This window comes from Typopeltis vanoorti, chromosome 1, assembly GCF_054136105.1.
Source record: "Typopeltis vanoorti isolate ZY-2024b chromosome 1, IOZ_Tvanoo_1.0, whole genome shotgun sequence".
Taxonomy (NCBI): domain Eukaryota; kingdom Metazoa; phylum Arthropoda; class Arachnida; order Uropygi; family Thelyphonidae; genus Typopeltis; species Typopeltis vanoorti.
This window is the reverse complement of record NC_143549.1, coordinates 33,569,910-33,595,130: the sequence shown is the minus strand read 5'-3', so window position 1 is coordinate 33,595,130 and position 25,221 is coordinate 33,569,910. Positions and strand designations below refer to the sequence as shown.

Sequence of the window (25,221 nt, the reverse complement as noted above, 5' to 3'; positions counted from 1 at the left end):
ATATATATATATATATATATATATAGAGAGAGAGAGAGAGAGAGAGAGAGAGAGAGAGAGAGAGAGAGAAAAAAGAATGGGAAAGGAGTGTTATTGATGATAGCAGATGAACTGGAACCAAACAAAGTAGAAGTTCTACTGCAGGCCAATAAAAAAAGCACATTTTAGGCTTATCTGGTGTGAGATAGCCGGCCAGCAGAAAAAAACATGCAGTTGGATATTTCTATAGACCAGGGGATGGAAAAGATGATGGGGATAGTATGCATTGGTAAATAGGTTCAATGGGTGGATGGCAGTGAACTATTAATAGGGATTTCAAAAATGGAAACATATTTGAAAAAGGAAAAGACACATGGGAGGAAGGAAATAGAATTATTCAGGTACTAAGAGATAATTACCTGAGACAGACTGTGATGAAATATACTAAGGTTTTGAGAGTGCTCGATCTGAGAATTTGCATCTAAATTCTCAGATGCAATTATTGCATATGAGAATTTGTCTATAAAGAATATGACCATGTTGTCCCCAATTGGTGAGAATGAGTAAATGTGTGGAATTTTCAGTTAAGAGGTGGTACATGTGGAATTACAGAGCTGGTAAGTATGACAAACTTAAGAGATTGCTTGGATCAGTGCCATGGCATTGGAAGTAGTAAAGAATGTTGGAGGGAATGGCAGAAATACAATTAGGAGAGGTAATTCCATTGCACATACCTACAGTTAGGAGAGTAAATAAAACGGAAGTTAAACGAATGGATATCATCATTAAGCTGGAGCTGCAAAAAAAAAATTGGAGAGAATTCAAGGAGAAAGGTGACCAGCAGGCACACGAACAGTACAAAGCACATGCCAGAAAGATAACCAGTATGGTAAGAAAAGCTAAAACAGAGTATGAAGAAAATTAGCAATGCAGGCTAAAGATAATCCCAAACAGTTTTTTCGATATGCTGCAAGTAGAAGAAAGAATGTTTATTGCGAGATGATTTTAATGAAAGCCGATGGTAGGGAGATAACTGAATCAGTCAAAATAGTAGAATTACTAAGTGAACACTTTGAAAGAGTGTATCATCCTGTTATATATTTTTGAGAATCGGTTCGAGGATACACTGTGGTGGGTCGGTGAATTTAACGCGCGTTTAAAATTGGCGATTTTTGTCTATTTTATTGTGTTTTTTCCCTTAGAAAATTAGTATTTTATATTATATTAGTGTAGACAGACTTTAGTATTTTATAACATATTTTTATTAAGATATTTCAATAATAAGTATAAGTTAAAAATGGCGCCAAAAACGAACAAGAATCGTAACGCTAAGAAAAGCAGCGCAGTCGAGAACTAGAAGGGTAGCCCCGCTAACGAGATTATTGGAAATAAATAGGAGGTTACAGAAAATGAATTAACCTCCAAAATAGCAAAATTAAAGCAGGATCATCAGGGAGAAGACACGGGAATTAGAAAAGTCGAGAGGCGTTTAAATGAACATAGGGAGGAAAAGAAAATTAAGCAGCAAAAAAAGAAACAACAATGCACAGAAACATACAAGGGAGGAAGAGACGAGAGTGAAGAGTGAGAAAGTGAAAATCGTCGTTACTTTACCTCGATATGATAAAAATGAACTAATAAGAATGGCTATGATGGCAAACGATTCGATGTGTAGGTTGTGTTGAAGGAATGGATGCGAGTTTTTGGATGTGTGGAGTGAGGTGGAATCTAACAAGATTGGAAGAAGACCTGCATCTGAATGCGTTTGTTATCAGGAGTCTTGAAAAACTAATAACTGGTATGAGACCTAACTCAGAGAGTCAGGGAAACTAAATTATAAAGGAAGGAATGGTGAGAATGTGAATGTAAGAGAGACAATATTATATAACTGTGTTAATGAAGGGAATGGGCTTTTCATGGAAATGTTGACGAGGAGAGAATGATTTAGACTGTTATTCGTCCGATCGGAACCCATCAAACGTATGCAAAGGTGCGTACATGTATAAGACACTAGAAAAGAATAGTGATCTGCAAGTTGTCCAACTGTGTCATGCAGACTGCAGAGAAGAGTATACAAAAGAACATGCAGGTAGATTATTATGTCTGCACACGAATGCTAGGAGTATCAGAAACAAAAGAGTACAGTTTGTTGGCTTGGTCAATATGTTGGGACCTCAGATTGTAGGCGTTAGTGAGACTAGGCTATCAGAATCTAACATACTAACTGGCATCAAGCGTAAAGGATACAGTATTTTTGGGAAGGATATGAGGGGGCGGGGGATGTTTTGCTGATGATATCGGATGACTTGAATCCAGTTTGAGTTGAGAAGACATATGATTGTAGTACTACTGCTACTAACAGTAGTTCACGTGGCAGTGAGTTTGAAGCCATCTGCTGTGAGGTGGATTCTAACAAGAGCAATCACATAGTGGGGTGTTGTTACAGACCTGGTAAATCGGTTGCTAGTGATGAAGAAATACATCACCAAATAGAGATGATGGGCGCGAAAAGAGTAATCACAATGAAAGACTTTAATCCAAATATTGATTGGATAGCAGTAGAATCTCATGAGAAGAAGGAAAATGAATTTATTGAGCTGCTGTAGGACAATTTCCTCAAGCAGCATGTGACGGAAGGAACGCGTGGTCAAAGAGTAAAGAGTGTTAGATTTGATTATAGTGTCAGAGGGTGTTTCAGTTAAAGACGTAACTTTTCTGTCTTCGGTTAGTGACAGTGATCATGCGGTACTCACTTGGGAAGTGACTAAGTTTATGAACGTTCCATTCAGAAAAGGTTACATGCTGAACTACACAGCAGGAAATTATGACCAACTGAGAAGTGTACTGAGTTCAGTGGAGGGATCGGTTTCTGGATGAAGAATATCGACAGTACATTGGAACCATTTCAACAATACTTAAATGATGCGATATCAGAATGTGTCCTGAGAGCTCGAAGCATAAATAGGGTAGGAGTCAAATGGAATTATAATCATATTAAGCAAGAGATTAGTAAGAAAAGGATGATGCTAAAGGAATAGTGTGTGAATAAGGATGATGTCCGTTATGAAAATTATAAACAGAAGGCTAGAAGAGTCACAACTTTTGTACTGAAAGCAGTCTAAGTAAGAAAAGAAACTGAACCTGCGTGCTAAAAACAACCCACATGAATTCTATCTATTTGCTGCAAGTAAAACAAAGAATGAATATGAAAGAAGAACTCTTCTAAATGCAGATGGCGTGAGCGTAACAGATGCCGAAGAGGTTGTTGAACTAAGGAGTGTCCATTTTGTTAAAAGCTATTACCCTGGTGCACGCAACATTGAGCTCACTGCTATCTCTTCACTCGGTGAAGAAACTCAGGTGTATGAAGACTATATTGGAGCTGTTGCACAAATTGAATAAGAATTCACCAATAGGGATTGATGGGATATCAGCACGAGTGCTAAAAGGATGTTCATCTCTGACTATTCCTTTGACCAGGCTGTCTCTCACCAGGGAAGATTTCGCAGGAGTGGAAAGAATGTAATGTAATTCCATTCCACAAAGGTGGTGTAAAGGCCGATGTATTCAACTATCGACCACTTAGTATCTCAGGAGAGGTGGTGAAGATGTTAAAAAATTGAGTTGACAGTGAACATTTTTTTTCAATGAGCAATTGAATTATACAAAAGAATGTCATGTTTTAGCGACTTGCTCACATTCTATAATCATGTTACCATTGAGGTAGACAAGGGGAATGGATATACCATGATGCTTTTGGATTTTGATAAGGCTCTTTGACAGAATACAGCATGACAGACTGTTGCATAAATTGGAGAATATGGATTTGGATTATAGAATATTAGCATGGATAAGAGAATGGCTGACTGACAGATATCAAAAAAGTGGTATACGGGGGATGTTAGTTTGCAAGATTTAAGGTAACTAGTGATGTACCACCAGGATCAGTGCTTAGTCTATTGTTATTCAATCTGTACATTAATGATATTGGGAAAGATTTTAATAGCTACGCACATCTATTCGCTGATGATGCAAAGTTGGTAGGAGAATTAGTAATGCTGCTAGTATGCAGTACTTGCAAACTGATTTGAATAGGCTGGAATTGTGGACATGGGAAAATGGATGTCAGTTCAATGTTAGTAAATGTAGTCATTCACTTTGAAGTGATTAGATATACAATGTCATATTATATTGGTGATATTAGGCTTGAAGAAGCTGATGAAGCTAGGGATCTTGGAGTGTTAGTAGATAGGAAGCTGAAATTCAGGACCATGTAGCAAAGATTGCAAATACAACTAAAAAATAATTGCAATGCTGAAATTATCTTTTAAACGTTCACATGTAAAGATTAGGATATCATTTGCCTCTTTACAATGCCTTGATAAGACCTCACTTGGACTATTGTGCGCAGGTCTGGTCTCCATTGTGATTCTGATATATTGGAGAGAGTGCAAAAGAGTGTTATAAATGATATCAGGATTGTGGAATACTGATTATGAAGACAGATTGAGAATTTGTAGACCGCAGACACTAGTAAACACGAGAAAGAGGGGGGGGTTATATGATTGAGACTTACAAATTTCTGAAAGGGTCATACAGAATTTCAACTGATGGAATTTTTAAATTTATAGAGGGTAGGGGAGAGGATATCCTTGGAAGGTGAGTATGAATGTTGCAAAGAAGAGGGTGAGGGCTAGATTTTTATTTCATAGGGTAGTGTGAGTGATTGAAATGGATTGCCATTGGATGTTGTGAGTACCAGCAGTGTGAATGAATTCAAGAATAAGTATGATAGCTGATGCGTGTAGTATGTGGCTTCCCTCCATGAGTCCCTGACTCCCTGTAGGTGTCGCTTAATAATAATGATAATAATAATAATAAATCCGTTCAATTCTCCACGAAGTTGATAGCCAATGTAAGGAAAGTGATTGCCTATTATGTTTGATTTTATATCTCATTTATGCATTTTATTTTTATTACTACTCCTTAAAAACGATAATGTATACATACATATTAAATCAAAATGATTTTATAAATGGACAACAAGACATAAAATAAACAGTTTTCAAACTTCACAACAGAGCAATGCATTAACGCTATGCTTATTTAGTATCGAAAATATCAAATACCTTTTTTTTATCAATAGTAAATGACTTTAGTCCCAATAAATACGAGAATCTGATGAAAGAAGATTTATTTGTTATTATTTTACATAAATGAGCGAAATCTGTTGAAATAAATTTATATAAATTATTAGATTTGGGCAAATGGTTTCTAGCAGACTGGTTGTGTTCAAGTATTTTGATGCGTATAATTTAAATGTGCTATTTAGCTATTCAGTGTTTGGTTTCGAAACCAAATTAACTCCGCATAGTGCGACTGTTTCTGTATATGGTCATATGTTACACTATCGTTGCTTCTATGAAGGTTTTTCAACTAAATGTGAATTAGCCGATCTCCTACGGCATATTATTATTATAATATGCCGTAGCAATATTATAGTAATAAAATAGTATTTAAATATAACCTATCGTTAATAAAGCTGATGTTACGGAACTTGTTAATATGCTTTTACATGGAAACTGGCGCTTTGCATCCCTAAAAACAAGAAAACTGTAGTTGAAACCAAATAAAAATCAAAGCCTTGAATGCTTCTATCACAATTCCATTCCTATTGGTCTGATTGGAATTATTACTGCTTCTCTGACAATCAGACCAATAGAACTTGCCTATTCCTCATTTATTCCTAAATGTATCCTGACGTTAATTAATTTCGAAGACCATTTTAGGCTATATGTGTGTAAACATTAACTCAGTCTGCATCATAAAATAATTATAGAAACTCCTGCACGGGTCGATCGATGAATGCTGAATACTCTGAAATCTGAGGGGAGGGGGAAGTGGTGTGTTTCTTTGAATTCAACGGGCCTTCCGTTTTGTCTTGCTGCGTTGCAAAATATGCACGGTTTTCACTGAATAAGCTATTTAAAGAAAAAACGTCTGTGGGTTTGCATTATCTAAATTTAAAAAATCAAACAGTCCGAATGAACGTCTGGAGTTTAATAGCACCAATTTAAACCATTACCTTCTATTCTCATGTCATGTTCGTGATAAATGATAGTGACAAGTCTGGTTTCAACAAGTTCATGGCCGTCAGAATAACTCTGGAAAATGGTTATGAATGATTACTTAAAAAAAGAAAGAAAAGAGAGGCTTAACAGCAAGGCTGTTAAGCTCCTCGTTGAAAATAAAAGTTGTGTCACGCGAAAGTGTCACACATCATAGCATTATGTGATGACTCATTTAATAGCGACAGTATCATCTTATTTTTTCAACAAGAATTTTTACATGTTTTAGATAAAGGAAATGTTATTTATAGACAGCTTTATAAGAATTATGCGCATATTGCGAAATTGTTAAAGTGGGCATAAGATTTTCTTGGGGATTAAAATTCTTTCTGGTTATAAATATATCAATTATGATCACTTAAATGCATTATCTCAGGGATAAGGAACCTTTAGTAGATGGCCAAGCGTCATTTCCGAGGAGTCCTTCATTCAGGTTGCATGACAGCGAAAACTCCCATATGCGCAATGTAAATAATAATAATAATCGCATAATAAATTCATTTATTAAAAATATTAAATATAAACTTGAAATATCATTTGATAAAAAGAAAATGTCCATGTGTTTTTATTCTTACCCAAATTTTTACACAACTCGATGTTTCTTATTTTCTCCAGAATGTGATAATTTATAATTTACTTATTAAAACCCACCTTACCGGTCATTAAAAATCAAATACGCACCCTCAAAAAGTTCGTATCCATCATAAATTTCAATGCAATATCAATGGTATTACAATTTTAATATGCACTTCGCATCCATGAAAATGTGGACTTATATATACATTCTGGCCGGTAGCGTGGTTAAATTAATAACTGTGCATTTTCTGATTTTCAAATCACTAGGATACGTGAAATCAGTGTCTATATATACAAGTTTTCTAATCAAGAAAAACGAAGATCTGTTACGTTTGGATAAAAGAAAAAAAAATAATAATAACACAACACAATACAATAAAATAAATAAAAATCTTGTCAAATATAATTATACTTTCTATTCTAGTGGGGGGGGGTTAGAATGCTACATTTTGTTGAATGTTTATTTCCATTCGTCCCAATTTTTACCATCGCTATCAATCTACACATCATATTAATTACTTATTTACTATAATTAATTTTATAGCCATATGACAGCTCCTAACTGAGGGATTCTCGGTATGTGTAAAATATTTGTTATCGCTTGTGCCCTCTGCTCCATGCATGAGAAGAAAGCTTTGAGAGTAGAAATTAATGATTATTAGTAATTATTTAAGCTCCACCGTAGCGCAATTGCAAGGACGCTGATATCCTGGACCGTTGTATTGGAAAGACCTGAGTTAGATTCTTATCATCACGATAGGAATCTTTATATATGAGTTTCTTTTAAATTGAAGGTGAGTTAGTGGATGCTATAAGGAGGCAAGAGTTTTGTTTTTTCTACTCTCTAGGAAATTCCGATTTTTCATTCCCCATACAGGCAAATCGGTCAGGAAAGCACATACAGTTTCCAAGTAAAAGATAGGTGGTGGGAAGTAGATGGCGCTGATGATGGTAAAGGTGTTACATTTAGATGGTGGAATAAGTAGTAGAGAAGTGAGTTGTATAGTAAGGTAGAGTGCCCTCACTCATTGAGTCCCTGAATTCCTTAGAGGTGTCACATAATAATAATAATAATAATAATAATAATAAAATAGTATTGAAATGTAACCTATCGTTACAAAAATATAAAGCTGATGTAACGGAACTTGTTAGTATGCTTTAACACACTATAAGGTTAAGATGTCGCCCTGGTTAACGCCTAGTGGCAGCTCAAGGAAGTAAAGTGAGTCACGAGGTGTAACAAATGCTTAAAGGTTCTGTCGTTAGACGGAAATTACATAACTTGCAAAAATGCCTCAGAAATCTGAACTTTACATGTCTTGGACTTTCCGAATCTACCTGGCAATGTAAATCGAACACGAAACGTGACGAATGGAAATATCTCCACTTCATGAGAACAAAGAAATGCAGCCATCAACATCAGGGCATGTCACCTGAGGCGAAACGTGAACAAAGGAGGTAAAAAGGACAAGGAATATATTTGAGTCTTGTAGTTTAAATTCATTAAGTTTATCCTCGAAAACCAACTTGAACATATAAAAGACTGCTTAATTACTTTTGTTAAAAATTTTTTCAATAGGCAAAACGAAACAGATCACAAAACAGCTTAACGAATACGAGAACTTGATTAAATATACTAATTTAGAAGTGGAAGAAATCATACAAACTGTAAGAGATATTAAAAACAGCGTCAACTTGGTAACTCTTTAAAATCGCAGTACAAACTTTTAAAGCAACAAGAATATAAGGAAAATCTCATCATACCTCTGCAGCTAAACATGTTCAGACAGTCGGTTACCAAAATAAATAAATTAAATAAAATTAGATTACATAAAAAAAAGACCGAACATATCCCAAGAGAATACTCTAGTATTCTTGTTCGCGTATTTAACACCTTGTTATTAAAATCTGTTGCATCAGACATGGAAATAAAAACAGCAAAATGAGAATAAAAATTATTATTTCTTATTGGATCAGAGAAGCAAAAATATTCATAAGAAAATCAAAAACCCAAAGATAATACTAATCAAGAACTCTGAAAACAATAGGGCCACCACAGTGGAAGCGAAATACTTGAAACCATATCAAAAGAGAGGAATATAACCAAAATGGACTACCAAGCAGACTTAATAACGCCAGAACACAGTATTTTTAACTCGCTCACTGTATGGAAGCACTGACAGAGTGAGGGACAGTTCTGTATCCTACACAACATCAGACGCATTTGAAAATATTACTGTAGCTTACCCTACAGGCTAATCTCAAAAATCATACTGACGTTATTGATATATAAATCTCAACTAAAATATCCGCTTCTAATGACGAAGCGAATAGTTACCAAATTCCAAACTTCCAACTACATACACAAATAAAGTGAAGAGGTGGAATTCACAGAACAATAATTAATAGTAAAAGAAATTAATTGTAAATTTAAACATGCAAAAAACATTTGCACTGAAATAATATATGCAGTTCATCAATCCTGAAATATTAAATGTTATTTATATGTTATCAAATTTCTACATAAATTACACAGTTCATACGCAGCTGAATACTTAATAATAATCGATGATATAAAACGAACATTGCAAATATAAATCACAACAACGCTACACAGTATTTAGACCTACTATCTGTGTATATGACACGAGGGAAGAAATAGTCTGAAATACAATAAACATGGAGGCACTAAAATAGCTACACAGCAACGATCATGAACTGAAAACTTCTCAGATCATTATTTGACAACCTTAAAACTGCAGGACAGAACACACTCCTCGCAATGTTAACAAAAATAAAATAAAATGGTGACTAGTTAATCAAGAAATAATAAGAAAAAAAACTGACTGAAACAAACTCATAACCGAATTTTGTAGATACTTTAAACTCATAGGATAACACAAAACATATCAGAGAGGATGCTTTATGTAAAATAGTAAAGAGATACCCCCAAGTAATGCAGCTTTAGGAAATGAAAAAAAGAAACAGCAGTATTCTAGAGAAAAATGAGCCTCTGCACGAAGCGATGTTAACCAAACCTCTCATCTGATTAACGAGTTGCTAGACTCAGAGCCTTTCGAACTATAAAACATAGTTCGATGAAAGAGGACAAATTCTTCCAACAGCTAGCAAATGACTAAAGTCAGTACTGTATAGAGTTCATCCTAGAACTAAATGACCACTAGCATTCCTAAAATGCGACTCTCTGCTAGAACCACCAACAAATCATAATTATTTCCGACCATAAGAGAAGTCTAAAATACAATAATTGCAGAACAATTCTCTGCATTTAATCAAATCCAAGAATCAATAGCATCAGACCCAAAGATATTAAACAACATGCAGTTAGCCTAGGTCCGATCATATTAATTACTAAATAAAAAAGTTTTTATATCTAGATCTAATCACGTCTAGATACAATTAAGGGTAAAGAAATTCAATAAGCAAAATATAAAGCACAACTCTCTTGGGCAGTCTAAAGCATTTGTTACTAAAAATGAAACTCTTCCTGAAAAAGCTAAGGTGAGCATCTGTACAGATGATTCAGATATTACTTCCAAAACAAAACACAAACATACAACAACAAAACAATGTGGAATAACTGATTAATACAGATACACACTGGATTATCTCGCATTCATCAGCTACCTCTCAGAGGTAAGATTTCCAGTACACAGATTACTCTGATATGGCATCCATTCATACTGATATAAGCACACCCCAAGCAAACACGCACCAAAATATGGTCACCAATTCGGCTCATCCTAAACTAATATATATTGCATATAGCTGTGCATTGTGCATTAATAATTTTGCAGCATTTGAATGGCAAAGTTATTTTAACCTCGCTTGCCTAAACACAAGTATAATCAGTATAACTGAAGCAAACATTATTTTTCCTTTTCTTTTGTAATAACAATTCTACCAATAAATTCTATAGTATATTAGTAACAGTGGCGAGAAAAGATTTAATAATCTATATATGAAATACGGAATTTTTTATGCTACATTAAACCTGTAATAAACAGGGTAATGGTTTTTGATGGGCTATAAATTACGTGTGTCATCTAAAACAGAAAGATATACAATTTTTATGAGAGAATATCCGTTAAACTTAAAGAAGTTTAACTGATATTCACTCTCATAAAAATCACTGGATTTTGGTAGATTTCAATTGAAAGAAATTAATTTACCTGATCTGTTATTTATTTTACAACGAACAAATAAAGAAGGCGGCAGGCAACTGGTTATTGAAATATATCTATCATCTAAATGAGGGAATTGCGCATTCGTAGAGCAGTCGAAAGAGCGAATGTCTGCAAGGAAATGCCGAGTTTGAATCTCATTTATAAAGATTGGTAGATTTATAAGAGGTTTTTCAAATGAAGGCGACTTTATCGCCTTCGTACAGTGGTGGGAGTAGCATTTTCCCCACTCCCAGTCAGACTTTACTTTGACACAAACATAGCAGATTAAGAAATATAATGAACCCGCATCATACTACGGGTTGAATTTTGTTGAATTTTATTGAATCTGAGCACCCACTCATGGAACTTGTATTCACATCACGTGAGACACAGTTTAGGAAGCACTGAAACTGGTTAAACACTGTATGAACGTGAGGAAGAGCAGCATAGGTATGGATGACTGATGCGTAGGCTGAAATCGTTCCCCTTCTTTAATTACACGTTGTTAGGTATTAAAATGAGCAGGCTCGTTTCTGTTGTCTAAAAACAATGCAAGTCTGAAACTATTATCAATAAAATGTCGATATCAGTTTTACAAACACACACACAACTCTTCGCTACATAAATACTTAACTTATTTAATTCTTAATAGTATTTTCGCTCACTGAAATAGTTCATAGTTTATTAACATTTTCACTCTTTCATTTAGCTCAGACTAAAACTGATTCAAGTACTTCTCTTTGAATGCCATTGCGGAACATTTTGAATGAAAAAAAAAATTATATTCGTGACAACTGGCACCTCTTGTCGAAACTGTTTTAACTCAGACCGATCCAACTGTTTATGGAGGGGGATATTAAAACACCACTGTTACATAATTCAAATTTTAAAAGAGAATAAATAATTTTTATTAGATACTGATTGCATTATTATTCTTATTTTTAAGGTCACTTAGATCAATGGGTTCACATACTACATACTGATCTTTGTTAATATAGACTATACGTATATTTCTCTCTTCTCTCTCTCTCTCTCTCTCTCTCTCTCTCTCTCTCTCTCTCTCTCTCTATATATATATATATATATATTCAGAACCAAGTCACTGTTCATAAGGGATTTATACCAACTGAATTAGAAATTAGAGACAAAATTCAAAATTACTATAATAATGAAATTATTATTATTATTATATTATTATTATTATTATTATTATTATTATTATTATTATTATTATTATTATTATTATTTATATGGGTTTTCCATGGAGTCAAAAGACTCATTGCGGAAGACCCACTCTATCCATTAACACAGTGCAATCATACATCTTAATCCTATTAACTGTTGGGACTCTTTCTAAATTAATAATTGATTTATTAAATTAATTTATAATTTGCATTTTACTGAATGATTTTTACTGAAAAATCATTCAGTAATTTACTGAAAAGAATATAATTTATCAAAATCAAATCTGTTTAGGTTAGTTTAGAATAATATGAGAAAAAAAAAAAACTTATATGTCCTGAATCGTTCCCCACCCATGGTTAACATCGTTCCACACCTTTGCCTGGGTTCATGGATTCATTGCGTTTATCAGACTACTTTGAACTATTTCATGCGCAAAGTAGACCACCAATATTGTTCAATGTAAGAAACCGTTCTTTTGAACTAATTGTCCATGAACTACACATCTCTACGACTATGTTCTTAATTTATTGTTTCGGAGATGTTTTCATGCATATTGTAACTTGATTTATTATTACACAAATGCATGCCCATTAAGGGAGATAAATATTCATTTTAAACAACCTCGTACAATAATTTTGAGTGATATAAATTTAAACGAAAGTGAAATTAGCATTTACATATAGAAGTTGAATATGAAAGTACCTTGAGTCTTGAAACGTGCTGCACCAAGGCATATTCTACTGAACGGCATCGAATTTAAAAATAATAAACAGCTCATTTAATTAACTTCCAGCTATTTAGTATCAAAGAAAAGAGTGGTTACTTTTAGTGATGCACTGAATCGAATCGCCATTTCCGCACAAACTTCCTTATTAAAATTACATCCTCGGCTCTTACCTGAGTCTTGAATGAGCGTGCGAGATGATCTGCAGCCTTTTGTGCCTCCGGTGACTGAGAGCGCAGTTAAAAGTTGTTTGTCGGACTTGTTTCTTGTGTATCGTTGGCGTCCAGAGCGGATGCACGATGCATTCTGTCTCCAGTTACTAGATCCTCGGAACTGGGAACCTACAACTCGTTTCTCCGCTTACGAACTCGACACCACGAAGTATATGACCTGCAGGTTACACGAAGGATACTTTGAGATTTTTTTTTTTCACAACTCTTCTGTTTTAAATTCGTTATCGTATCTATTAGGGGGTTACAACATGTACTTTTGCACGCGGTGCTAAAAGAATGCCGTGGTAGGGTTACTGAATTCAATTTTGGTTTTGTAGAGGCGATCGTTTGACATAGTTTTGAGGGAGGAGGTATTCAGGCCATAGATGGAAAGGGATGCGATAGGAAAACAGACAGGACAGTTTCTGGAAAATATATAGGGATTACGCCTCGAATTACTTAGTAGAGATTTGTGACTGACTCGAGGGTTAAAATCCAAACATCTCGAAGGAAGAATAAGATTTTCAATTCACTATTGAGTCTTCTAAGGAAGAAACTGGTTATTTTTCTAAAAGCGGAAAGATGACCTTTAGAACAAATGTATATGCTTTCATCTACTTTATAATTCAGATCTCAATTCAAATATAAATCAAGCGGGAAATGAAAACAAAAGTACTGTAGTGGCAGAATTAATGTCTTCGGTTAACCAGCATCTTTTAACTGACCAGAAAAATTCAAGAACTGCTTACAATACTTTTTCGTCAGTGCATTACAATTATCTCATAATAACAAATCTTCTCATTTTAAACTTACCTTCTTTAAAATCTCTTTCGTACACAATGATTTGGTACTTTTTATAAGAATGGACTTATCTAAATGTGTCTATAAAATGTTCAATACATTTTGTAATAGGACTAATTATTTGAATGCATATCTACATTATATGTTGCCATTTTCTCGTGATGGCCTAAATTTTTGGTTCTATGTAATTTACCTCCTCTGATATCTCCACGGCTCCTCCGGTTTAGGTCGATTAATAAAAATTCTATCAATAGGCATCTTATTTTTTTTTCCCATTAAAAATTCTTATTTCAAACACATAAGTATATCATATTGTATCTTTTAAAGAAGCTCATAAATAATCAATCAGTTTCTCAAAAATCAAATATTTATCAGATCTTTGCAAACCAATAATCAAACCCCTTTGTAAATTTATTTTTGTAAAGGGAAAAACCTTCCGATTTTCGAAATGCTAACACTAACAATCACAGGTATAAGTAATTTGTAGATGAAGGTTTACAACGTTAATCAAATCTTATGATTAGTTGAAACAGGCGTTGGAATGATTCGAGACAATCACATTTAGAGGTAAAATAATTTTTTTTTGAAATTGGAGCCCATTCGGCCACTTTTTTTTTTTTCACAACTATAGAAGGATGAATTTTATATTGGCATGCTGAAAAGTGATTAGAATATGGCAGACAACTCTATCGCGTTCCTTAACGTGTGCAGTGTGTCTGTATGAGTACGCGAACTCGCGAGCATGCGCTCTACACTCGATTATTCGTTTCGCTGTGAAAAATCCGAGTTTATTCTGGAATAACCCCCCTTCTTTCTTATATCAAAGATCGATCAACTCAGGAATCGATCTAAAAGAGTCTAGGAAAACTTCCTGTAGTTAATCACTAGAATTCAAGTCATGTTTTTCTTTCTCTGGTCTCATGGAAGTTATCATGCCGATGTACAAACAACCTTTCAAAACTGAAATGGTTCAAAAAATTTAATAAAGATTGCAAATACCAAATTTCATTATATTCCATCTGGCTGCATCGGAGTTATTACTATAACTTCAAACCATGATGCCAAAATTTTCTTTCCTTGAAATGGCCCGCAGGAGAGATCAAAATTTTAACTCAAAACGACTCACTAGAATAATGCCAATGCAATATACTGTAGGTGGGATTCACATAAAAAATAATAAAATCCATCCATCCAAAGTGTAGCCATTATATGCATATGAAGAAAAGACGAATGAGTCAAACGAATCTAAGGTGGTCTGCACTTTCAAAATGTGCCTAAAATAAAAAAAATAAATAAGAGATTATTTTTATACAAAATAAAGATTAAACGTTTATTGATGATAATTACAAATTACACAAGATTCTCTCCTCTATTCGTTAATTTTTATATTTTTTAATTATTAATTTATTTTTTTCAACTTCACTTTGGGCTTAGAAATTGAATCTAGTATACGTACACGGATCAGGACTTAAGTCGATTGGACCAATTAGGTCTAATCGGAAGCAAGAAAATTAAAACTGGTTGAAATCTTGGAAGAGTTTGCTGATCAAAACAAAACAAAAGAAAGCAAGAAAATTTTCTTTAAAATTAGTTTTATTTTCCCTTTTTTCTTTCTTTTTTTTCTAATAGTATATAATTTTTTCTATAATTAATAAATATATTGTTTAATTTTTAATATTGCTTAGTAGTATATATTTCAGATACCTGATTGTCTTAAATGAAGAGTCCCACCAAAATGATCCCAATCGAGATCCTCATTTGCTATGATCTTGACTGCCCTTGTGTTGGATGCGAAATAACTTTATGACGTTCTACTTGAAGGTGAGTTAGACAGTCTCATAAAGAAGTGGCGGTTTTTTTCTCTCTCGGAAAACGGCTTTTTTCGTACCCAAAAATATACGGAGAAGAAGACACACATGAGATGGAATGTATGTCTTCTTCAATGGAATGAGATAACTGTCATGTCTTCACATGACGGTCATCTCATTCCATTCCCGGATCTCTGCGGCACAGTTTTGGAGACGGCACCATATTTACTCTTCTGATGGAAAGATCTGAATTTGAATCATTATAGGATGTGAAGATCATTTAATAAGGGCTTTTTAAACGAAAATGAGTTAATCTCACACGGAAGCATCATTTAATTCTTCAAATGCCGAACTGGCTGGAGAATCCGCAGTTAACATACAGAACATATAATATTGCTCTCTGCTCCAAGTTGCAATTTCAATCAATAAATAATTATATAAATCAAATTCCATCTTCCAAAGTATATTTTTAAAAACTCCAATAATCAGTTTTGGATTGCATTTAGACTTCACAACAGTTTCGTGGCAATTGTAAATGTGGAAAATAGAGGAATACTACAGAGGAATCAAATTTAGAACGCAGAAAGGAAAACTCTTAAATTTTGTACATCTGTAAGTTGCAATTTCGAAAAGCATGTAGAATAACATTGTTCTAAAACAGTTGTAAAAAGATAAGGAATAAATATTTTAGCCAGAGTAAAAATGGACGGCGTTGATCATCACACATATTCAAGTCAATCAAGTTTAGAAATGAAGAAATTATAATTATCCACGGATAAAAATGCCAATGAAAGATTACCAAAAAGTCATTCAGCTGAATAACGTTTTGGTAATATTTCACGAGGGAGCAGAATGATTCAATAGGCATCATTTGAATACCGTGGACGATAGTTATAGCGCCATCCCACACCTGACAACGATATTTCCAGAATCATTGAGAAGCTTACGAAGACGCATATAATGCAAACAGAAAAGCACCACAAATGAAATAGGAGATTCATCACGGAGACTGCCTAATTCAAAACATTGAGTTCGAATGGTAAGATGTGTCGTATACTACCACTGTGGTCTTCTGAGTGTTTGGCTAATTTTTGACACGGTACTTGTTCTAATCACAACTCGACTGATTATGCTTTTTTTTTTACAAAAATCGGCTTTAAAAAGAAAATTATTTCTAAATGGTAATTCGTAAATCATATTATGCTTTCAGAATAGAATGGTGCGGTGAAATATATATATATATATATATGACGTTCTGTAATAGCAAATGAAGAAGAAGAGTTCTTGTAACTTATATATCAGTTAAAGTGCGAAAGTTTATGTTAATTAAAGGGGCAAAGGAGAAAGGAAAATATTTCCAAGAAATATTTATTTCTTGGAAATCTGTTTTTAATAGAACTACAGAACTTTTATTAGTCAAGATGTAATGTCAGTAATAAACAGCAATTTTAGAGGGAGCCTCTGTCAAAAAGATCCGAACGGATAATAATCAAAGATAAATGAGTTCTGTTTTTCAGAAATCTGATTAAAAAACACAAACACTTTTACGATATTGGAACGGTATTTGTTCTATTTCCCTCCCCCCCTCTTTTTCTTCAAGGCGAAAAGGAAGTATCGAGAAAACTCAACTCGTTCCCTGATCCTCATTCTGTCTGGATCATCTAGAATTCAACCCTGACCAAAGTACCGCCCATCCAGTTTTGACATAGTCACGTTTTGTATCCTGCTGCTACAAAGATCTTGATGGGCTTCAAGAATATTCTCCGCCCACTGACTGTCACTCTTTTTCTTTACATTCTGTATAACTAATACTGAATGTCTGTAGGTCTCTTTAAGTTTAAAGTTAATAGAGACGGGGGGGGGTCAAAGGCCTGATATCAGAAGAGGCTAAATTCCGCAATTGAGTTTTGTCAAGAATTAGAAGTATGGATTTTATTACAAGCTTTGTCGTAAAAACAAAGTTAAATGAGCATTTCTCCATTGTCTAGACATTCCTTAGAATAATATTTAATATCAACCTCGTTCTCTGCTAATAGAAACGTGTTACTCCATGTCGAGATAATCTGGTTTACAAAACTACTGATATATTAAGCAGTTAACATTCCATTGTTGTTTATGGAGTACTTCTAGTTGACTTTGGAATTCTTGGAGGTAGTATTTATTGAGTACATTTCATTAAATGAAGAGATATGCACTTGAAAATACTGTTGGCTAAGAGAAAAGATATAAATGGAGATGCCTAACCCGAGTTAGATAAATAGATATCTGATATATCTAATTATAGCGTTTACTTGATTAGATTTATCAGATATCTATTTATATCTTTTGCTGGTTCTTAGCGATTCCTCAGCTAAGAACAGCAAAACAGAAACCCTACTTTAGTATCATGCCGAATGCGATTTTATGCAGCACATATTCTATCTAGTAATGTTTAAAACTTACTTGAAGTAATTTGAAGTTACTCAGATAGCAATAATACTTCTGCATTCTTCGGTAATAGGAGTAGAAACCTCCTTGTCAGTGTACCGTGTTCTAACGCCTTCCTCAAATTTGGCTGAAATCCATGCACTGGGGAAGAGGAGTAATTTTTTTACCTTTATTTAGCTAAGATAACTCGCAAACAAATCTGTGATGAATCATTATCCTCTTAATAAAAGAGTACAGTTTGCATCATAAGATGAATGTATACGTCATATACAACATTCTGTAATCTCTTCGGAGATATCACGGGGTTTAATCTATGCCAATACGTGTAATATGAACATTCTTTATAGTAAAAAATTGCGTTTTAATAATGAATACAGAAATTTCTATTTATCGATACACTTCCAGTCTTCTGGGTTAACTGTCAATCAACGGTACATCAGCAATTCAATATAATTTCTTTTTTAACTTAAAATGATCGCTGTCTTTTTCGCTCACAGTTTCACTTATCAGAAGGATGTCCTATTTTCTAATGATTCTTTATATTTTACGATTGCTGTATTGGACAATCTGGTATTTCCATAATTGGTGAACACCGTATTAGATGTTAATATTCATATTTTAAGTATTTTAAAAGGAGTGAATAAAGTATTGATTTTTCTGTCTTTTGAAAGAATGAAGGGTAACATGTAATCTTGGTGATTCCTTTAGTTTGACTATATGCGGATATTATATCTGATCTGATTTTACCTTTTCAGTCGTTTCCGACAGTAGGTGACTTTGCACGGATCACCCACAAAGTACTCCTGGTGAGATTTTTACAGGGTAGTTCACCATTGCTTTCCCCAACTCCCCAATTTTACCGGGCTCAAGACCGGCAGATGGCTGGGGGATATTATATACTGACTTTATATATTGATATTTATGCATATATAAATATCAATAATTTGATATATCATAAAGCATAAATTAATAAAAATGTTATTAGTAGGAAACGAAATTGCTCTCCCTAAACGCCAAGGATCATTCACTATAGAAGGTGATAAAGACTCTCGAGCGGACTGCAAATCCCTCTCACCAATCCATGGTGAAACAGGTTTGGTCTATCATGACACCGATAAGCCACAAGTTTCTATACTGACCTATAGAAACGGATCGAAAAGCTGGGGACACACACATTGTATTGGAACGTCATAAAAATGCAAATCACACAAAGCAAGGGCATCCGCATGGCGTTCAACACTACATGATTAATGCGGATCTCATAGCTTCATCGAGAAGCCGAAATCACAACCTTCCTACGCGAAACGACAGCAAGCTTTTTTGCAAACGCAGCCATCCACTCTAACCCATTAATACGCCAGGCAGTGGACTACTACGAACACATATTATCAAGACACAGTCGCAAAACTGACTCACTATACACTGCTAAATCAGCACACAATGGGCGAGCAAATGCTCACTAAACGAACCCTAATTTTCTTTTTCTCTTTCTTTCAAAAACCCATAAAAGGAACCGAAGGTTGAGTCCATTTTTGCCAGCACACACACACACACACACACACACACACACACATGTGTGTGTGTGTGTGTGCTCGTCAGATGCCATTTAAAATTTGTTTACTTTCATTATGGAATTTGTTTCTTTGGATATCACGAAGAGTTCTAAAATTGTCATTGAGGAACTCTATGTTTTCATCATCTCTTATTGCTAAAAATGACTTTTGGCAACGTGTAAGAAATTACATGATCAGAAAACGTATTTGTTTGCTTTTATTACTCCTTTCGTTATGCAGTATTTTGCAGTGGTGTCGCAAAAAGCATACTGAAACGTCTAGGAAATTCACCCGTAGACAAAGAGGGCTGCATGTCACGTAACATTTGTTGCAGTGCGATAATAAGTCATCACACTATGACTCAAACATTTGACCAAGTCCGATCATGCAGGGTGCTGCACAGTTGCAACATATCTTTTGCTCATCAGGCCTTTTCCCTTGGGACTTCTACTTTTCTTCCAAAGTAGGAATAACGAGAGGTTGGAAAGAGATCCAACATGTTCTCGAAAATCACAAAAAAGTGAAAAAACATGTTGACGAAGGTCTAACGCCTGATATATGCAAGCACGTCCTTGTCACAAAAACGAAAGCATAACTCATAATATCTTAGACCAACGTTTCCCAAACTTTTTTTTCCCGTGGCCAGGTTATTTTAACACTTCATCTTCATGACCCACTAAACATTTTATGGCCAATAGCTAAAATAAAACCGATTTGAATGTTCATAGAGTTTTCATTTATTATTATAATAATAAAGAAGCATTTACTCTTACAAAAAAATACAAAGAAATTAAACTAAAGCTAAGTAATTTTTTAATGAGAAGTGTGATGCTGTTGTTTGTTAACTAGAAACTTCAGGTTTGCAGAAAAGATAACTTTATTCTTAAATCTGGTTCGACTTCCAATCGGTTTCTATATTTATGTTTTAGAAAAATCAGTGTTGAAAAGCCTGTTTCACACTTATAGGTTGTAACAAAAGGCATTACAAATTTTATCGCTTTTTCTGTTAAAACTGGGTACTACTGACGGCAAGACAGCCAAAAACCCATCAATGATATTGTGTTGAAGATGTCTTTGAGTGCCGTATCACACGACAGTTCAATTATAGGTTCAATATCTGAATCCGGCAATTCTGTCTCAGATTTGAGTTCATTGTAAAAGGGTTCCTTACCCATGTTTTGTTGCTGTTGATTGGGGGAAATATTCCTTCAGACTTGCCTGCAGTCCTAGCATATGTTCTTTGAGAACAGCTGAAATCTCATCCGGCATGGAACTCATATTATACTGTTTTTGTAATTCTGATAGCTTTGTAAAAGATTTAATTCCCTACTTCCACACGCTGGGATCAAAAATTGAGTTTTTTTTTGTTTCAGCTTCCACCTTCTCTTGCACTTTAAATACAGTTACATTGCTACCATTGCAATGTCAGATTTAAATTATTCAAAAAATCAAAAATGTCACAAAGGTAGGCAACCTTGATTAACCAATTGATATCATGAAGAAAACTGTCTTTGAATTCAAATGTTACATATCTCGCCGTTGGTAGATGTTGGTCGAAGAACATTAAAACTTCATTCTTCATTTCAATAAGTCTTCTTAAAACATTCCCTCTTGACAACCATCCCACCTCGCAGTGTAAAAGAAGATGTTCATGTTCACTCCCCATTTTTTTGCACAACGCAAAGAATATTCTTGAATTCAATTGACGAGAGTTTATAAAGTTTATAAATTGTACACACTCTTGCATAGTTGCATTTAAAAGCAATGTCATTCTTTTGGTGCCAGTGCTTCTCTGTGAATGCTACAATGCACTCATACACAGTCTGGTGCTACGGCTTTGATCTTCGAGAAAAGTCCAGTACGTGCGCCTGCCATTGCACGGGCTCCATCGATACTCAGTCCTACACATTTCTTCCGTTTAATGCCCTTTTCATTGATGTAATTTGCAATCAAATTAAAATTTTCTTCAGCTGTTGTTCTTGTTGTCAGAGGTTTACAAAAAAGAATTTCATTCTGTGTGAGTTATGTTGTCACAATCGTATCTCACAAAACACATTAAAGTGGCATTGTCCGATTTGTCTGTACTTTCATCGACTTGCAAGGAAAACAAATTGCACTCTTTTAAGTGACCTACAGTTTCTTCAATATTATCTGCCATCTCCATAATTCTACGTTTCACTGTGTTATTTGATAGCGTCAGCATATTTATTGGCTCTCCTGTTTTTTATCACATATTCGAGACGATATCGTTGCTGGAACTATTAATTTCTCGACAACTGTGTGAGAATAACTAGTTTCAGCAATTAATTTTGATATTTCATAAGAAAATTACAAGGTTTTCTGACTGAGCTCCCTGAGAAAAATTCGAAGACATAGTCTTCTTGGTATCTATTAGTTTCTCTCTTTCTATTTATAAAGAAATCTATTGGCTTATTATTATAGTTCGGATGTTTCAATTCCAAATGTCACTTCGACTTTGGTCTCATGGACTCGTTTGAAAGCGCCGCACAACAAATAACACAATGGTTTGTCATCAGCACCCTTGATGAAACCGAATTGTATGTAATCCTCAGAATACTGTCGGGTCCAGTACATCTTCGTTTTTGTAAGAGTAGTAGACAACACATCGTGCGGCCGTTTGTTAGTGCTGTTCTCAGGAACTCGCTGCACGTCACTCGAATGTTCATTGGTGCTAATCGGAGAGTTTGTAACTGGCACATTGTTTGTTTGTTGTTTTATTACCCATTTATCCATCGTTCAATGGGTAATGGCAACCGAGCTGAAGAAAGAATGAAATATTTAGAAACAATCATAATAATTGCGGTTGTTCAGCCGAACCCACCGGGCAAGGTACACGTAATCAGTAAATACAAAAAAAATATGCTCTCTCTCGATGCTTAACGTGGCTGGCGAGTAAAACAAACGCCAGACCGCCAAACGATTCGGCTCGTGGCGCGGTTGTCACCGCGCAGCCTCGCCATAAGTTGAGCTACTTTACCGCGAACAAAGAGACTTTGAAATGGCGACGCGGACGCGGACGGAGCGCGTTTTTCGTCTCTATTAATTAAATTATTTATTCATTAGTCCCGATTAAACGCTATGTACTTGTATTTTAGAGTTTCGTGAAAAAATGAAAACCCAAAAACGAAACACCTAGGTTTTTCGAGAGTTCTTTTTAGGCGACCCAGCATTTAGCTTTCGTGACCCACCATTTGGGAAACGCTGTCTTAGACTAATATCGGAAACGTATATTTACATCTTTGCCATAAAATACAAAAGTAGCGTCCATTAATTAAAAATCCTGTGGGGTTCAAGTATTTTAATTATTTGCAAATCGCCATAATATTTACTAGTATGAATCATTCCTATCTATAAAACTCCAAAAGTACCATGAGTAAAAATTATCCAGTTAAGTAATGTAGCATCGGTAAACATCAGTACTGTTCATACTTGACGAAGAAAAAAACTGCTTGAAATTAACATAAAATTAATGATATTTTAGCTCAGCTCATTTGATAACAAAGGTGGCATTTGTTTGAAAGACTTTAATCCAATTCTTGCCTAAGATTCGAATTAGTAAATAGAACTAGTGGAGAATTTTCGACTAATATTATGTAAATCGGTTATAAAAGGCAAGTAGATAACACATTAACAGATAGTGAAGATAGGAATAAACGCTTTATCATTAATTAATTAATTTTATGCTATGCCAGGTTATTTGGCCATGATAAGCCGCTGAGCCTATCATAGCAAGGAAATTCAAACTTCGAATATCTTTCATGTTTTCGTAATGATCTCCTCTACAAAAATCTATTACAGTTCGTTGGAAACAGTTGCAACTCCAGAAACCTTCCATAATTTTCTGTTATTAATGTAATAATTTTATCCACAATTGGAAATGATTCATAACATCGGCTGTTCTAGCATGGTCACATTAAAGGTGTCACATTTATTTAGATATTTTGCTAGCGAATGTAACTTTGATTGAAGATCTTGTTATGTCACATTTGTATTCGCCAGCAAAATATCTAAACAAATGTGACACTTTAATGTGACCATGCTAGAACAGCCGATGTTATGAATTATTTCCAATTGTGGATAAAATTATTACATTAATAACATAAAATTATGGGAGTAATGATTAAATAATAATTACATGCATAAATGAGAGTAGGCAACGTTTATTTTAAATATACTTAATATATATATATATATATATATATATATATATATATATATATATATATATATATATATATATATATATATATATATATATATATATATATATATATATATATATATTTTTTTTTTTTTTTGTGTTCATTGCTCAATTACTGTCCATCTTAACAAGTAGTATGAATACTTTAGTTATACGAGGTGAGTAGGAATGATTGAATCGTGTAACCATGAATTGGCACATCTCTCGGTATTTGTAAACCTGCTTTTGATTACCTGTAATGAACATGTCACACTTATTGTCCCTCTGATAAAAGCGATGGATTCCAAGTATAACAGCGTATTTTATGACAGGGATGAAACGACCCTTCAGTGTAAATCACTGCTCCGATTTTCGTATGCATAATGAAATAAGAGGCTTAAAGATAAATGCTGCGCTTATTGCTTAATTATCAGTGATTTTATTAACTTGTATTAATGCTAATGTATTCTAGACGGTAATGAGTTGTATTCATATTTAATTATTCATTAATTCAGATTCAGGCAGAGATTGTAGTTGGGCAATTAACAAACAATATCTTAGCAAGAAATTAATGCAAAGGGCATCTCCTATAAAAGCAGTATTATTTCTTATTCTTCGGGATTCTCTACTTATCATCACTCCCTGTTCTTAGATTTCCCCATTCCACATCCCGTAAACCTCTTTCCTCCATCGCTCTCACAATGGTCCCTTTCCACGTAGCATTAGACTTCCTTTTTTTCTCCTTCAAGGGGGAGTGAGCAGTTCATAATCCTCAATGACCATCATTCTTTCCCCATTCTCTGGATGTATGCAAACCATTTCAATGCACGTGTCACTATCCTCTTCCTAACATGCTGTTTTCAAATTTCATCTCTGTTCAAATACATGCATTCCTCAGACAATCCATACCGGTTGCTCTCATACTTCGTCCACAACTTCAATTTGTCTCCTCTCCATTAGTGAGCATCCAACACTCGCATCCATAGGTCATTATACTCTATATAATCACATGATACAGCATCTTTTTAGTTTTCCTTGAGACCTTATAACTCCACAAAACACTGTCCATGGTTCAAATAGCTGCTCATGCCTCCTGTTCGAAACACTATGTCCACTTCATATTGGCTGGACGTATCCATCATGGAGGCAAGATATTTTAAGGAATGCACTGATTTTATGGTTTCCCACCTGTAACTCAATATTTATTGCATTATCATCTTCAACTTGGTTTTTAACATATTAACTTTCAGGCCCAGTGTTTTTATACATATCAAGTTTTCTCATTTGATATTCTACATACTCCTCCTGTGCGCGAATAACCTGATCATAAGGAAAAAGAAGCGAATGTAAGACTTGTTCTTCTATGGGTACCCATTCCATGGCATTGTCTGTTCCAAACCTCCAAGGCTGCATTCAAATAGATCTTACTGTTGTACTCGT

The 25,221-nt window shown here is 34.4% G+C and overlaps 1 protein-coding gene across 4 annotated transcripts in view; it reads right to left on the bottom strand.

The window, feature by feature from the left end:
• Positions 1–25,221, bottom strand: part of LOC150109878 (chorion peroxidase-like) — a 221,110-nt gene that overhangs the window by 182,054 nt on the left and 13,835 nt on the right. The window contains exon 2 of one of the 4 annotated variants that reach the window (XM_090415631.1): positions 12,953–13,169. The exons of the other annotated variants lie outside the window; for them this stretch is intronic. The gene's annotated coding sequence lies outside the window, so the exon portion shown is untranslated. The remainder of the gene's footprint in view (positions 1–12,952; positions 13,170–25,221) is intronic. 4 annotated transcript variants of the gene reach the window in all.